The sequence below is a fragment of the Choloepus didactylus genome, chromosome 3 (genome assembly GCF_015220235.1).
Source record: "Choloepus didactylus isolate mChoDid1 chromosome 3, mChoDid1.pri, whole genome shotgun sequence".
NCBI classification, from domain to species: domain Eukaryota; kingdom Metazoa; phylum Chordata; class Mammalia; order Pilosa; family Megalonychidae; genus Choloepus; species Choloepus didactylus.
The window spans coordinates 157211415-157227309 of NC_051309.1; the positions used below are offsets into that span (position 1 = coordinate 157211415).

Consider the following 15895-nt stretch of genomic DNA (forward strand, 5'->3'; position numbering starts at 1 on the left):
GATTAATATGTTACTAGCCCTTATTTTATTCTTATACTAACTTATCTTCATACTTCAAACTGAGATTTTAACTGCATTGGCATCTCCGGATGATTAGAAGAATCAATGCCCCTTTTCCTTTGTGGTCGTTATAGTCTTTGGACATGCCACATGAGAAATGAATGACCTCTCAGGCTGTGGCCAGGGTTAAGGTCAAGGCATGACATTGGACTGCTTAATGAGGCCAATAGAGTTTTGGACTAAAAGAAATTTTACCCCTTTTAGAATCGATGCAGACTGTCCCTAGCTACCTCAAGAGGTAACTCCATTCCATTTAAGTGAATGTCATACTGAGAAATTCTGCAGATCATGGCGCAACTAGACCTTCACTGTTGTTTGTGTAGTCCTAACTTTATATATAGCTTAGTTTCCCTATTTTGCATACTGTTTTTCTCCTTATTTCTGGTCCTATCTAAATCTATAGGTTTCTGTATTTAAAAATGCTTCCTGAAGGTAATTTTGGCCTCCCTACTTTTCTCCTCCATCCCTCACATCATATTTCAATTCAGCGCCCTTCTCAACCTGGCTGCTGTAGTTTCTCCAGCCATCCTGTCAGAGCTTCATGGTTTGTTTGCACCTATGGTAAGTAATGCTACACTGTTCACCATGGTTGCCAAGCAATGGCATGTCATTAACCCCCAAGGGGATTCCTAAATTCCGAAACACACTCATTCAAGAAGGTCATCCTCAAGACATCTGTCTTCATTTTTGCCCTGCTGCCGAAAAGCAACAGCAGTTGGGCCATGCTTAGCTTGTATCATATCCTATCTACCACAGTCATCTCACCCCCACAAATTCTGTGCTTCCTACAGGGCAAAGCTATTGTTCTGAGATGCCCACCCAGCAGGGGTCTATCCACAGATGGGGCAACTCCTCCTGAGGAGTACCGGGTACAGTTCCCAGGAATGCCATCACCTAGACAGATCATGCACCACCAATAAGGAAACACTTAACTCTATGTAATCTTGAGGTCACTCTTGCCTACAGTACCCATAAGAAGTCATAGTTGTCCTTCCAACAGCCTCCATTGTCTGGACCCAAGGGAATAAATTTCAAAAACCTTGCTTGATATGCAGAGTCCACCATAAGCTACATTCTTATCAATCACTGTCTCAGGCAAACATAGTTATTAATTTATTAATTCCCTCTGCACACCTTGCCTCACATCTACTTTGCTCATAGTTTGCTTTCCTGTTGTAGCAGCCTCTTCTCCAATTGTTCCCCACTTACCTCAGTCTAGTTATTCTTCAAAATCAAGCTCAGGTCTCACCATCTTCCATGGAATATGCCCCAACTGACACAGTCCTGTGAGATTTATACCTCTTCTAAGTTCCTTTAGGAATTACTTTTCCTAAAACTGGTCTGACCATTATCACATTTCTTCTGTAGAATTCCAGTATTTTAGAGTCAGAATGGACTTTAGATAGCAATTTATCTGATTGATCTTTCATACAAGTGATTAATGGAGGCCCGGAAATCTGAGTGACTTTTACAAGGGCCCAACCTCCCTTCCTTTGGAGCCAAGGAGATCTGAAGCTCTGTTCCTCCAAGGCTGGAGTCTTGGCACTGAAGAATATGGCTTCAAAGTGCAAAGAAAAGGCAGCCCAAGTGTATGCTCAGGACGAAGGGAGGCTCAGGAAGCCCAAGGGGTCAATTCCAAGGGACTAGGCAAAGACCAACAATCAGGTGCCAAATAAAAAGTTAACCGTAGGAAACACCATATTTGGGTGACAAGTTTTAGGAGTTGAGCCAAGGAACACCCACTGTGACAATGATATATAAGGTTATTAGAAGCCTTTTTAAAATAACTAGAAGTTGAGCACTTTGGAAAGAAGCTACGAAGAGGCAAACTCGACTAGTTGAGATTAAATATACGTGTGCATATACACATACATATGTATGTATGTACGTACATACACACATACATACATATTTATCCTGTACTTCATTGTGAAGTTCTTGAGGGACTAATCTTAGTATCTGGAGCAACTAGCTGTAGGTGCACATGGCAGGCATACAATAAAATTTGGTTATCCATGATGGTGAGTTTCAACTGTTCCTTAGGAAACTTTTCTAAGTAGATATGCAAGACAAAGTAATCAGATGTGCTAGAAGTGGGCTTTAATACATTGTTTCTGGGACCTTCTTTTCACCACTGAGTATTCTGTTGCAACATTCTGACACTACAGTTACTATCCGAATGCTGCACTCAAGCAACTGTACAGGCAAACCCCTCTGACTTCCAGAGGCAGTCAGCCCAGGGGATGTCTGTGGCCCTTGGAAAGTCCACTTGGTGGTCTTCTGGCAAGAGAATTGACAAGGTCAGCTTAATCACTTTGTGGGAGAGGCCCACATTGGATTTAACCTAACTAGTACAGACAAGTGTTTAAAATGCCAAAGGCCACTTGCCATTACCACTCCAGAACCTTTCAGAGAGTGATGGCTGCAGCTTTCATGTCAGGCCTGTCTGAAATCACTGTCACCACCTCTCACTCCCAAGAGCCCTCATCCTTTCCTCTGCCTCCTCACACTCTGCACCTGTTGGAGCTTCTGAGCACACCCTCTTGACCCTGCCGAGGCAGAGCCCACCCTGGCGGCATTCTCAACCCTCACTCATTCTCCTGCCAGACTTGGCTACCTCCCAGGCTGAAAATCCACTGAAACAATGACAAGCAAAGCTGTCTACTACTCAGCAAGGGACCGCAAGGAACTGAATCCAGGTGAACTTTAGAACTCAGGGAAAAGTGAAATTTTAGCATTCTCATCTCTTTCAGAAGACGATCCTGGTTCTGAAACACCAAGGGGTAGAAATGGATAGTTGGGGAAATCTGATAGGCATGAGAAAGCACTTACATGGCCCCTCTGGCCTCTGATGAGCTGTCCTCCCTCCGGCCCCAGGGAGTCTGTGACTCCAGCCAATTGTCACTTACCCCTGAGACTGGGGCAGAGGGAGCATGGCTAATGGAGGGCCTTCGTGAATTCTCAAGCCTCATTTTAGTCATCAATTTAATCCTTCTTCCCCACCAGACTTTTACCAGAGCTGCTAACTGTCCTGGCTGTACTTTCATTTCCCCGTCCACCTTCTGTTGAGTTGCTAACTGAGCTGGGAATGGCTGCAAAGGCACAGGAGTACAATGGCAGGCCCAAGGACCACAAAAATTAGTGAAAAGAAACACTGAAAGATTCCTGAGAGTAAAGTGATTCCTAGCTTTCTGGGAAATTCTGGATAACTGAAAGAAGAGGGAACTGTGACCACTGGAACTGTATAACCCATGGCAGTTTTTTTTTTTTTTGATACAAATTTAACTTTATTTCATCGTTGTCATTTAAAGCTTGATTTTATAATATACAGTACATTTTAAGAAGCATTCTGTATGAAAGGAAATTAAACAGTAGAAATATCCGTGGTTTCATAGGCACAAGTTATATAAATTAAAATCAAAATATTGGAAATTTTTTCAACGTGGGATCTATACAACTAAATAAATGGCAAAAGGACCTAATAGAGCAATGTTTCATTGCTAGTGTTATGTTAGTTACTTTCAGGATCTGAACAAAGATTCTGAATATTCAGACATTTTTGGCTTTGTTTTACATTGAAATATCTCCTTTTCTACCTTCTGACTCAAGCTACTTGACCAAAATGTATGATTTAGAAAGTTCTTTAGCTTTATAGCAAAAGTTTCCCATCTGTGGTTACCACATTCAAAGGAATGCTGACAAAATCTGCTGGTTCCCTTTTGAACAATGTGCAACATGCTTTTGTGTTAATCTATTTAGCCAAACACATTAATAAGAGAATAAATACCTTATTCTCCTCTAATTCATGCTGTTAACCTTATGGAAAGTCAAATGGGTACTAAAAAATGAAACAATTACGCACAGTTCTGTAAAGTATGTTGGTTTTCCCTATCTAAAAAATAACCAATGAAATAAAATCCATCAATTAGAGTTAACTTAGTTTCAGGAAAACTACATTTGAAAATTATAAGTAGATTATTTTTCTCATCTCATCCCTCAATTTTGTAGACCACCATGCTATTTACTCTGTGACTTGTAGTAGTAAATGAACAAAGATGGACTTCCTCAGAACTGGCAATGAACTGTGGTCCTGACTCTTCCCATTTTTCAGGTACAACCAAATCTTTGTTTGTATAAATCAGTAGCTCAAACGAACAAGAAACTTCAGTTGTGGCAGAAATGTTACTGTAGCTATGATCTGTGAGATCACTGAATGAGTTTCATCTTGGATAGTTTTCTGAGACTTTTCTCTGGGTCCACTCTCATCTTTTGCAGTCTTGTCACACTCAGTATCAAATTGCCATCTTTCACCACTTTCAATAATTGAGATGACTACCACTAGTTTTTGAACTGAACACTTACATAAACAATCTTTTAGCTGCTCCACCATATTGTTTAGGTATTTTATGAGCTCAGGATCAGTAGCAAGGTGAGTCCATATTTCCACACTCTGGTAAAGATTTCAGATGGATACATGCCACGCTGATACGAAATGCTACCGACGCAAAAGAGAAGCACTCCGCCATGATTTCAGTGCTCTGGTGGAGGGTGACTCCCTGCTCCCGGAAGAGCTGCCATGCCATGGTCAGGTGCAAACACGTGTTTACAGCTAGCAAATACAACTGTAGCACCTGTACAGCAGTTCGCTGCCACTCGTTTCAAAATTCTTATGTCAGGTTTTAAGCGCATGTGCTGATCGAGCCTGTATACATACTAGTGAGCACCCAGCTGTTTGCTTATGAGCAGAAGTACACTTTCCATACTCACAAATTACAGGTCAATTCGCTCTTTGATTATAACTAGGGCCAATGGCAGAAGAGGAATAGAAGTACTTAAAGTCAGGTAGAGAAGCTGCACATAATAAATGAGGTCTGAGCTGAGACCTGTGGGGAAACGGACCCTATGATATATCTTTGGCTTTGGTGTTTGCCAGGGTTGGTGTTGAACAGACACCTCTAGATGCCTGGTCAGCTATTGGCATTTGTGCATAAAACTGCTCAAAAACCAACCAACAAATTCTTTGCATATGTGTTAGATTTACAAAGTCCTCAGCTATTATCATAGTGTCAGGTTCTCAGATACTATCAACCCTACATACCCTCTCCCAACCCCCTTAATTGTAGGTACTTGTCACAAGCAAAAGTGAGCTTAACACTTGAAGCCGTTGGAAACATGTTTGCTTGTCTCACAGCTGCCTCTTCCTAAGCTTGTAGAAGAGCCGACTTTGTAGGGGACCAAATGATGTCCTATTAGTCATGGCATCATTTTTCAACTGCTGAAAACACTCCCTTCACCTGCAAAAATAAAATCGATATCATTCTCCACACATTTTTGTATCATATCTTGGGAAAAAGAACCCACCACCCAAACTGTGACTGGATATTCACTCTATCCGGTGGTTGAAAAACGATGCTATGACTCAAAAAGTATCATACTTCCTCACATGGGAGACTGAGATTTAAGGAGAAAGCAGATTGACGGAAAAACATCAAAGAAATGCACTTCTCATGTGCATTTCCTGAAGAGCAATGCCAACTTTTAGTAGTGTTGCAAATAATGATATTTAAAATTCCTTTCAGTCTTGATCACAATTTTAGAAGTTCCAGAAAGAACTCTCTAAAATATGAAATGGTTCCAAAATTTTTACATCATCAATCTTTTCTATATTATGTAACTACTTGAGGACAGGAATTTTAATATCTTTTCTGTATTTCTTTTGCTGCCTATTATGTCAGCTATGAATTGATCATCATTTTAATAGCATTAGCAACAATTCTGAGTTGCAGTTTGTTGATGTTAAATATTCTTTCTGATTATAATGAATGCATCTAAAGTAGCACTGCTTCTCTTGTCTTTTTAAATTAAGTTCCATTTATTACAGTTCCTTAAAAGAGAGCAGGGATTAGAAGACAGTCTTTCTCAGTATCAATGTTCTTTTCCAGATAAATTAGCAGGGGGTAGGCTAAGTCCAAGGGCAAGTAATATCATAACTAGGTGCTGGTTGGCTATCGCACTGTGGGAAAATTGGCTAGATGTGGCCAACAAATTTGGCAGGCTTAAGAACAATACTGGAATGTTATCTCAAAGTACTAATAAATAGAAAACTTCCATTGTTCACTATGAATACAAGAGTGGGTAAAAGATCTTTGAAATTCCAAACTATCAGTATTCTCAAGCATGAAAACTGAGTTAACCAGAATAGACCATGCATATTCTAGGCGGCCTGTGGTCACTCTGGTTAAAAGCTCATAACCAAACTGCCAGGATTTTACAAAGTTCGCAACAAATTTTCAAGGTTGATTTCTTTTGAAAATACACAAAAACCCTTTACTTAGACATTTTAGTTCATTGGTTCCATCAAAAACAAGTAAAAATTTATGATTCTATGGCAAACCAAATCCAGATTTAAACATTTGTTGGCCTTTTCGTGGGATAATTTGGTGGGTGGGGGGTGGGGAGTGAATTAGTGTTTCTTTGTTTTTTTGTGTATGTTGTTTATTTCCTTACTTGAATTTCCTCCCAAGTGACTTTATCTGTCCTTGAATAAAATTCCTTTTACAGTATACATGCCAATACCCTCCTGGCAGGGCAAAGATCTTAGGAGATTCCCAATTTTCTCCTTTACAACTTCAGCTATAAGAGTGAGACAATTCAATTCAAGATGCATTAGAGTAAGAAAAAATAACTTAATTTCCAGAGAAAAAGAACAGAAAACACAGCAATTATGTCTTCAGATGCAGCCTTTTTTTTTTTTTTTTTTTCATATTTGGAGGCAGTGCTAGCAAAAATCTGATCAAATGACTATGTAATGTCATGGGAGAAAACAAAAGTTTTATTAAAATTAATGTTTCCTCTAACCTGTGAAAAGAGTTAGAGAAGGTCCAAATCTTACCAAATGAATATGTGAAGCAATTTTTCTGAGAGTTTGATAAATTTTTGAAAATGTATGGATAAGTGAAGCTTAGGATAGAGCCACTGGGTCCCTTATTCCTTTTCCTTGAACAAAATCTTTGTTTTTCAAGTATATACTGCTGTCTCCCTTTCTACTCTGGCTACAAAAGTAGGCATAGGGGAGGCTCTTGACTTCTGCTGCTCTTGGATTGGAATGAAAGAAACAGTCTCAATGGCAGAATCTCCCACCATCATACCTGATCAACAGATACCAGAGATCATTTCAAGGGTGCAGATGAACCCCTCACTAATTTAGTTTTTAGTGAAAGGGACTTATCTGGACCTTCTCTTAAGATGTAACTGAGGGGTGGAACCACAGATGGAACATAATGAATGCACTCCAAAATTTCCATCTCCCTAAGCCTTTGGATTTCTTCATCTATATTATGCCAGGGAGTTCTGGTATAGACCACTGTTGAGTCCCAAATTTTAGTCAACTAGCCAAAAAAATGACTAGAGTCATTTCCATATGTCTGAGTATATTGATCAGTTTTCAATAAGACAAAAAGAAGCAGTAGGAATGATACAGAATATGGGATTTGTTATAGAATTTTGACCTTAGGCAATTATGAGAGCTAATTAAACAATTTAGGTATGACTATTACATCTATATCTGGCACTGGGCCTGAAGTCTGAAAGGCAGAAAGTTAGAAAGGAAAGATGAACATTGAAGTAGATGAAGCAAGAACAAATTTGGAAGCTGTGAGGATGAGCTGGAACCCACATTGGTTTCTGTGGTAGGTATAACAATGGCCCCCCAAAGATGGCCACATCCCAATGCCCAGAACCTGTGAATATGTTACATTACCTGGGAAAGGGAATTAAGGTTGCCAATTAGCTAATCTTTTTTTTTTTGTTTTTTGTTTTTTGTTTTTTGTTTTGTTATGTCTTCTTCTTTTTTTTTTTTTTTTTCATTTTTATTGAGATTGTTCAGATACCATACAATTATTCAAAGATCCAAAGTATACAATCACTTGCCCCTGGGTACCCTCATACAGCTGTGCATCCATCACACTTAATTTTTGTTCAATTTTTAGAAACTTTTCATTACTCCAGACAAGAAATAAAGTGAAAGATGAAAAAAGAAAAAAAGAAAAGGAAACTCTAATCCTCCCCTATCCCTAACCAACCCCCCTCAATTGTTAACTTCTAGTATTGATATAGTACATTTGCTACTGTTTATGAAAAAATGTTGAAATACTACTAACTGTAGTATATAGTTTGTAATAGGTATATAGTTCTTCCCTATATGCCCCTCTATTATTAACTTCTAATTGTATTGTCATACATTTGTTCTGGTTCATGGAAGCAATTTCTAGTATTTGTACAGTTGATCATGGACATTGCCCACCATAGGATTCAGTTTTATACATTCCCATCTTTTGACCTCCAACTTTCCTTCTGGTCGCATATATGACTCTGAGCTTCCCCTTTCCACCTCATTCACACACCATTCGGCGCTGTTAGCTATTCTCACATCTTGCTACCAACACCCCTGTTCATTTCCAAACATTTAAGTTCATCCTAGTTGAACATTCTGCTCATACTAAGCAACCACTCCCCATTCTTAAACCTCATCCTGTATCTTGGTACCTTATATTTCATGTCTATGAGTTTATGTATTATAATTAATTCCTATCAGTGAGACCCTGCCATAATTGTCCTTATGTGTCTGGCTTATTTCACTCAGTATATTGCCCTCGAGGTTTTGTCATCAACCCATTTTTTTTTTTAATACGGTTTTGTTCACACACCATACATTCCATCCCAAGTAAATAATCAGTGGTTCTCTGCATGGTCATACATTTATGTGTTCACCACCTTCACCACTATCTATATAAGGGCATCTACATACATTTCTTCCACAAGGCAGGAGGGAGAGTCAAAGAAGGTAGAGAGGCAAAAGAAAGCGGAAAAAAAAATGACAGCTAGGAAGCAGCAAAAGGAAAAATAACCTTAAATCAAAGTAGAATAAAGAATCAGACAATACCACCAATGTCAAGGGTCTAACATGCCTCCCCTATCCCCCCCTCTTATCTGCATTTACCTTGGTATATCACCTTTGTTACATTAAAGGAAGCATAATACAATGATTCTATTAGTCACAGTCTCTAGTTTATGCTGATTGCATTCCTCCCCCAATGCCTCCCCATTTTTAACACCTTGCAAGGTTGACATTTGCTTGTTCTCCCTTGTAAAAGAACATATTTGTACATTTTATCACAATTGTTGAATACTCTAGATTTCACCAAGTTACACAGTCCCAGTCTTTATCTTTCCTCCTTTCTTGTGGTGTCTCACATGCTCCCCACCTTCCTCTCTCAACCGTATTCATAGTTACCTTTGTTCAGTGTACTTACATTGTTGTGCTACCATCTCCCAAAATTGTGTTCCAAACCACGCATTCCTGTCTTCTATCACCCTGTAGTGTTCCCTTTAGTATTTCCTGTAGGGCAGGTGTCTTGTTCACAAAGTCTCTCATTGTCTGTTTGTCAGAAAATATTTTGAGCTCTCCCTCATATTTGAAGGACAACTTTGCTGGATATAGGATTCTTGGTTGGCGGTTTTTCTCTTTCAGTATCTTAAATATATCACACCACTTCCTTCTTGCCTCCATAGTTTCTGCTGAGAGATCTGCACATAGTCTTATTAAGCTTCCTTTGTATGTAATGGATTGCTTTTCTCTTGCTGCTTTCAGGATTCTCTCTTTGTCTTTGACATTTGATAATCTGATTATTAAGTGTCTTGGCGTAGGCCTATTCATATCTCTTCTGTTTGGAGTACACTGCGCTTCTTGGATCTGTAATTTTATGTCTTTCATAAGAGATGAGAAATTTTCATTAATTATTTCCTCTATTATTGCTTCTGCCCCCTTTCCCTTCTCTTCTCCTTCTGGGACACCAATGGTACATACATTATTGTACTTTGTTTCATCCTTGAGTTCCCGGAGATGTTGCTTATATTTTTTCATTCTTTTCTCCATCTGCTCCTTTGCATGTAGGCTTTCAGGTGTTTTGTTCTCCAGTTCCTGAGTGTTTTCTTCTGCCTCTTGAGATCTGCTGTTGTATGTTTCCATTGTGTCTTTCATCTCTTGTGTTGTGCCTTTCATTTCCATAGATTCTACTAGTAGTTTTTTTGAACTTTTGATTTCTGCCGTATATATGCCCAGTGTTTCCTTTACAGCCTCTATCTCTTTTGCAATATCTTCTCTAAACTTTTTGATTTGATTTAGCATTAGTTTAAATTCCTGTATCTCAGTTGAAGTGTACGTTTGTTCCTTTGACTGGGCCATAACTTTGTTTTTCTTAGTGTAGGTTGTAATTTTCTGTTGTCTAGGCATGGTTTCCTTGGTTATCCAAATCAGGTTTTCCCAGACCAGAACAGGCTCAGGTCCCAGACGGAAGAAATATTCAGTATCTGGTCCAATTAGCTAATCTTAAAATAGGGACATGCAATGCAAGAAAGGCTGGAGAGATAGGGCATGAAAGAGACTTGACCCACAGTTTTTAGAAACTTTGAAGATAGAGGGAGGATGCCATAAACCAAGGAACACAGGTAGCCTCTAGAAGCAGGGAAAGCCCTTGCTGGTAGCCAGAAAGGAAATGGGTACTTCAGTACTATAACAGCATGGAACTGAATTATGACAACCAACCTGAATGTGCAAGGAAATGGATTCTCTGCTAGAATTTCCAGAAAGGAGTCAGTCCTGCCAACACCTTGGTTTTAGCTAAGTGAAAACTGTGTCAGAATTCTGACCTACAAACTGTAAAATAATATATTCATTTGTGTTGTTTTAAGCCACTGAGTTTGTGGCAATTTGTTATAGCAGCAATAGAAAAGTAACCATCTTTCACTACTTCCAAGCTTTTTACTTTGATATGAGTGTGGCCTGCACAAAAAGGTGGCACTCTTTGCCATGACACCTGGCCCAGAAATCAGAGAAGCTGAAAGAAAAGATGAAATGGGGCCTGAAGGAGCTTGTACCAATCTACTGTTGCCCATGCCAACAAATGAGCCAGCAGATCAGCAATAATATGAGAGTGCTACAATAGTACCTGATAATCTGTACCAAAATTCCTAGCATAAAAGGAATATGGCTGCTTCTTCACCTCCACCTTATAAATCTCAGACAAAATGTCTTATGGTTCCCACTAACCCAGAACTATACAATGAAAGGAATTCTGAAGAATGTATTTCTAGCTTGGTACAAATCCTCTAGAAAAAGCAAACACATTAAATCTAGAATCTTTGGTAATTAGACCCATATCAATAAATTTGGCCCAATCCAGTGTTATAATCTTCTCTCTCTGGTATAGCACCATTAGAATTTATTTCCACACATATTCCCCAGGTTTCTGCCAATATAAATTGTCCAACTCTTGGTATATGAGTTATTTCCTCCTGGATCAAAATTTGTAATTTCTTTCCTAGAATAGAATGAGATCTGACTCTAGACATGGATCTAGTGGGGATAGGGAGAGTTGGATGATTCTTGAGGAGACTAAGCAGTTCCTTCCATAATGAGTACCCCAAGTGAGGTCATTACAGGGTTCTCAAGCAAAGGGAAGGATATTATCCTCGGTCGTAGAATGCAAGCTATTTCCACTGATGAGAGGCTCAGAATGAGTCTAGTGTCCAAAATTCTCAGCTTCATCTAAATCTTAAAGATATCCTTATTCCAAGTTTCAGGGTCTCACTCCATAACTATCAATGCCTTAACTTTCACATGTGAGATTTGGCAAAGCTGTGAATTCCACTGGCATTGTAATTCTGCAACCCTGACAACTAAATGTTGGGTTTATGTAATCAGCAATACTGTAGCTATAAGAAATAAGAGATCTTTCAGGGCTGTCAAAGAAATTCTGTTTTGTTGTTTGTTTGATTTTTTAAATCTTGAATTTAAAAAAAAATTTCTGCACTGAAAAGAATCCATCCCACACCACAGACCTTGTAGCCATCATTACTGCCACAACGGTCAAGTAAAGCAGGCATTTTTCTCCCTAAATACTTACTTCAGTAGCAATATTGTTACTTGATTAATCTCATTAACTGCGATGTCACTACATGCTATGAATGAATAGCATCTGATTTCACATTGGCAAATGGATCAGCCTTTCATTCAAGTCCAACCATCGCCAAACCATTTCCCAGATCCCGTCTTTGAGGATCTGTTTCCTGAGACCCCCCCTGAGGCTAATTACTATATCATCCAGGATCTATTCAAGAGACAGAAATCACATCAATTATTTGAATGGAGAGAATCTCACAATAAAGAATTTGTAACTAGGTATAAGGATGTTAAATGGGTCATTGAACATGTAAAGAGAACTCTAAGAATTTAGAGTAACATGGAAACTGCATCTAAGAGAAGCAGCTACTATCCTCAGGATTAAGGGATGAATCTGATTCTGCAAAAGTTGGGAAAAAGCAGACTAGATTCACCCTCTTCTATGGGAAGGAACTGCTCATGATGGGACCATCACTGCTAGAGTGATGCTCACAGAAATTAAAAGCATACAGGTGGCCCACAGGAAATAAACAGAAAAGGACAACTTCTTTCTTTATCCTCCAGCCTTGAAGTCTTCCTCTAACTCCTCCTGATGCCAGTGTCTAACAAGGAGCTAGCTGTCAAAGCAAAAATGTGGTTTATAAAATCCAGTCCCAGTCTCACAAAGTGGAGTATAATAAAGTGGGTTTAGAGATGAAAATAAACTACTTATAAACTGGCATATTTGATAATGCTTAGATTTTTAAATTTTGCAATAAATCTCTTTTAGCATGAGTATGCTAAAAGTGATGTTTAATGAATAATTAAATACTAGGTTTGCATTTCTCAAAAGAGTTGATGGCAAATATGTAAATTGCACAAAATATTTTTTACTTCATGGAAGCTGCAGTGATATCATTGTTCAAATAAAAACTGGAATGAATAAATAAACTGAAGACATCAGCAGCTACTTTAAAGCTATTAATTATTTTAAGGAAACTTTGCCCAAATGTATTGATTTAACAGGTGCAGCTACAGAAAATGTGTCTATAAATCACTTTTCATTTAGATCAAATAACTCTTCTTCTAAACTAATTGCGTTCATTTTGGTTCTGAATGTTTCCTGTGCACTCATGAAAAGTGAAGTGATAGGTTTAATATGCTATTTTATTGGCAGAGAAAGACATTTGTAAACAGTTATAGGATATCATTTTGAAAAGTTTAATTATATGCATCACAGAGAAAATCAGTGAAGCCTATTATTTGATTTCTTTCATAAAATTCATGGCACAAAGTAAAGTTTTTGGAATGTCAATCTGTTGAAGATGAATCTATTGCACATTCAGTTAAAAAGTTCAACATTGAATATGCGATTATTATTTTTGTAGTATTAATATGGATACAATATTAATAGAGTACAGTGCATCATGGATAAAATAATCTTACTAAATTAAGAAACTTATGAAGAAAAATATTCTTAGAATTGGCTGTGGTGCATCAATAAGTTATAACTGCATCAAAACAAGCTGCAATAATCTACCATTTGAATAGAAACTGTAGATGTCAACATTAAAGTAAGTGTATGTTCCAGTTTGCTAAAGCTGCCATTATGCAAAATACCAGAAATGGATAGGCTTTTATAAAGGGGATTTATTAGGTTACAAATATACAGTTGGAAGGCCATAAAAGTGTCTAAACTAAGGCATCAACAAGAGGATACCTTCACTGAAGAAACGCCAATGGCATCTGGATAACCTCTGTCAGCTGGGAAGGCAAGTGGCTGGTGTCTGCTGGTCCTTCGCTCCTGGGTTCTGGTTTCAAAATGACTTTCTCCAAAATGTCTCTGGGCTTCCATCTCTCTTAGCTTCTCTCTTTTTCATCCCCTGTGCATCCTTGCTTGTTCTCCCAGGTTGTTTCTCTCTGAGCTTCTGCATTTACAGAAGGAGATTTACAGAATACTTTTAAATCAGTCCAACTGTCTGACAATGGCATCAAACTTTTTCTTAAATAACTCAACACTTTTATAAAATTGGTTGGAAATCTGTTATAAAAATATTCAATGAATTGGAAGCCATAAAACTTCAGGTTTCATGGTAATTAAAAACAAAGACAAATTTATTCCCATGAAAGCAATGGAGAAGCTGAACAAATTAAATGATGTGCACTCAAAGAGTATACAAAATTTAATTTTCAAATTTTGTAAAAGCCTTTGAAATGATGTGTAGAAAAAAATCTTTTGATCAAACTCCTTTTTGTAATTTAATAGTATTATACTACACACTGGAATGAAATGAAATTGAAAAAGAACTATGATTTTCATGCATCTATTTGGCAAAATATTGAAAAGACTTATGAGTAGAGAATTTGTTTTTTGAGTTCTGCCTTATGAAATATCTGTAGAAGAGAGAAACTCTAAATTGAGGCAAAAAGACTGTACCTATGAAAATATTTGAGCTGATACATTTACACATTTCATAAAAATAGGAATTGAGAATATCCTCTATTTAGTAGAATTTCCTCAGAGCTTACAAACTACCTCAGCACCTGTAAATACAGGATTTTCTCAATTAAAAAGGTTATGGTGCATAGAGAAGAGCAAATGTGTGTGTTAATTTTAAATGTAGTCAGTATAAAATGTAATTCTGAAGAAGACTGCAGGCAATTTTATGAAAAACTAAAAATAAGAAGACCATATTGAAATAACAACACAGTCTACAGAAAAATACCAGTGAATCAGTACTAAAGAAAGATATGGCTTATGTTATTTTTTAATGTTCAGATAATCAAAATAAATAATTTTTATGTTTTAATTTAATCTACATGTATACATGTCATTTGTTTTTTAGAAATAATTATTTTTGAAAATGATTTTTCAAAAAAACTACTTGAGAAGTTAACCAATATAATATATACAATTGTTTGATTCAGGAATAAATATTTTTAAAAATGTAATTGTAATTAATTTTAATGTCTCTTTTCCTTCTCAAAACTGTCTTGGCTTAAACAATAAATTTTTTTTTTTTTTGGTTTATTTGTTTGTTTGTTTGTTTTTAGGAGGATATATTTATTTTCTTGACCATGGTTGTTAGTTTCACAAATGTATACATATGACAAGTTACTAAATTATACACTTTAAATATATACACTTTGCCATATGTCAATTATAACTCAATAGAGCTGTTAAAAAATAATAAAATACAAGGCAAGTCCTTCACAAAACAAGTTTAAAAATCACTGCAAAGTTTTAGAGGATATGCATTAGAATGTCATGTAATAAACATAAATAAAAAATTATTCAGCAGTCCTCTGACCAGTAGCATAAATCAATTTCACCATAATTAAAATTCAAATTCCTGATTTTTGAGCACCTACATTCCAGACATTATTGTAACAACAAAAAAATCTATTTGAACAGATTTTTATTCTGATCACTCACATTTCACAGCTGAAGAATCTGAGTCCAACAAAATCAAGCAATTTGCCTAAATCACAGCTGAAATAAAACCTAAGTATTGGCCCTCAATTCCACTATAATTTGCAGTCTTTAAAAGTGCCTTCTAATAGATTTTAATCTGTATGTTGAGATGTTCGAATTGAAATTCTTCTATTGAAGAACTGAAGGTAATAAATGTGTTACTGTCATAACAAATGTTTAGATTTATAAAATACATGTGTTATGAATTAAATGTGTTTATATTTAGAAATTCATCTTTAACCTCCCAATGTACATACCCCCAGAATGTATGTTTGCCCTAATTTTACAAAGGAGAGAATAAGCTACAGAGCTAGAATTAGAAGCAATGCACCCTTACTCCCAATTCCAGGCTCTATTAACTTTGTTAATATATGAAGGACAAGTTCAAATCACTCCTCTGAGACAAAATAAAAAGAGCAATG

General features: G+C 37.1%; 1 pseudogene; it reads right to left on the reverse strand.

Moving 5' to 3' along the window:
* Window positions 1-4049: 4049 nt before the first annotated feature.
* LOC119530505 lies at window positions 4050-4643 on the reverse strand (annotated as a pseudogene).
* Window positions 4644-15895: the final 11252 nt, after the last annotated feature.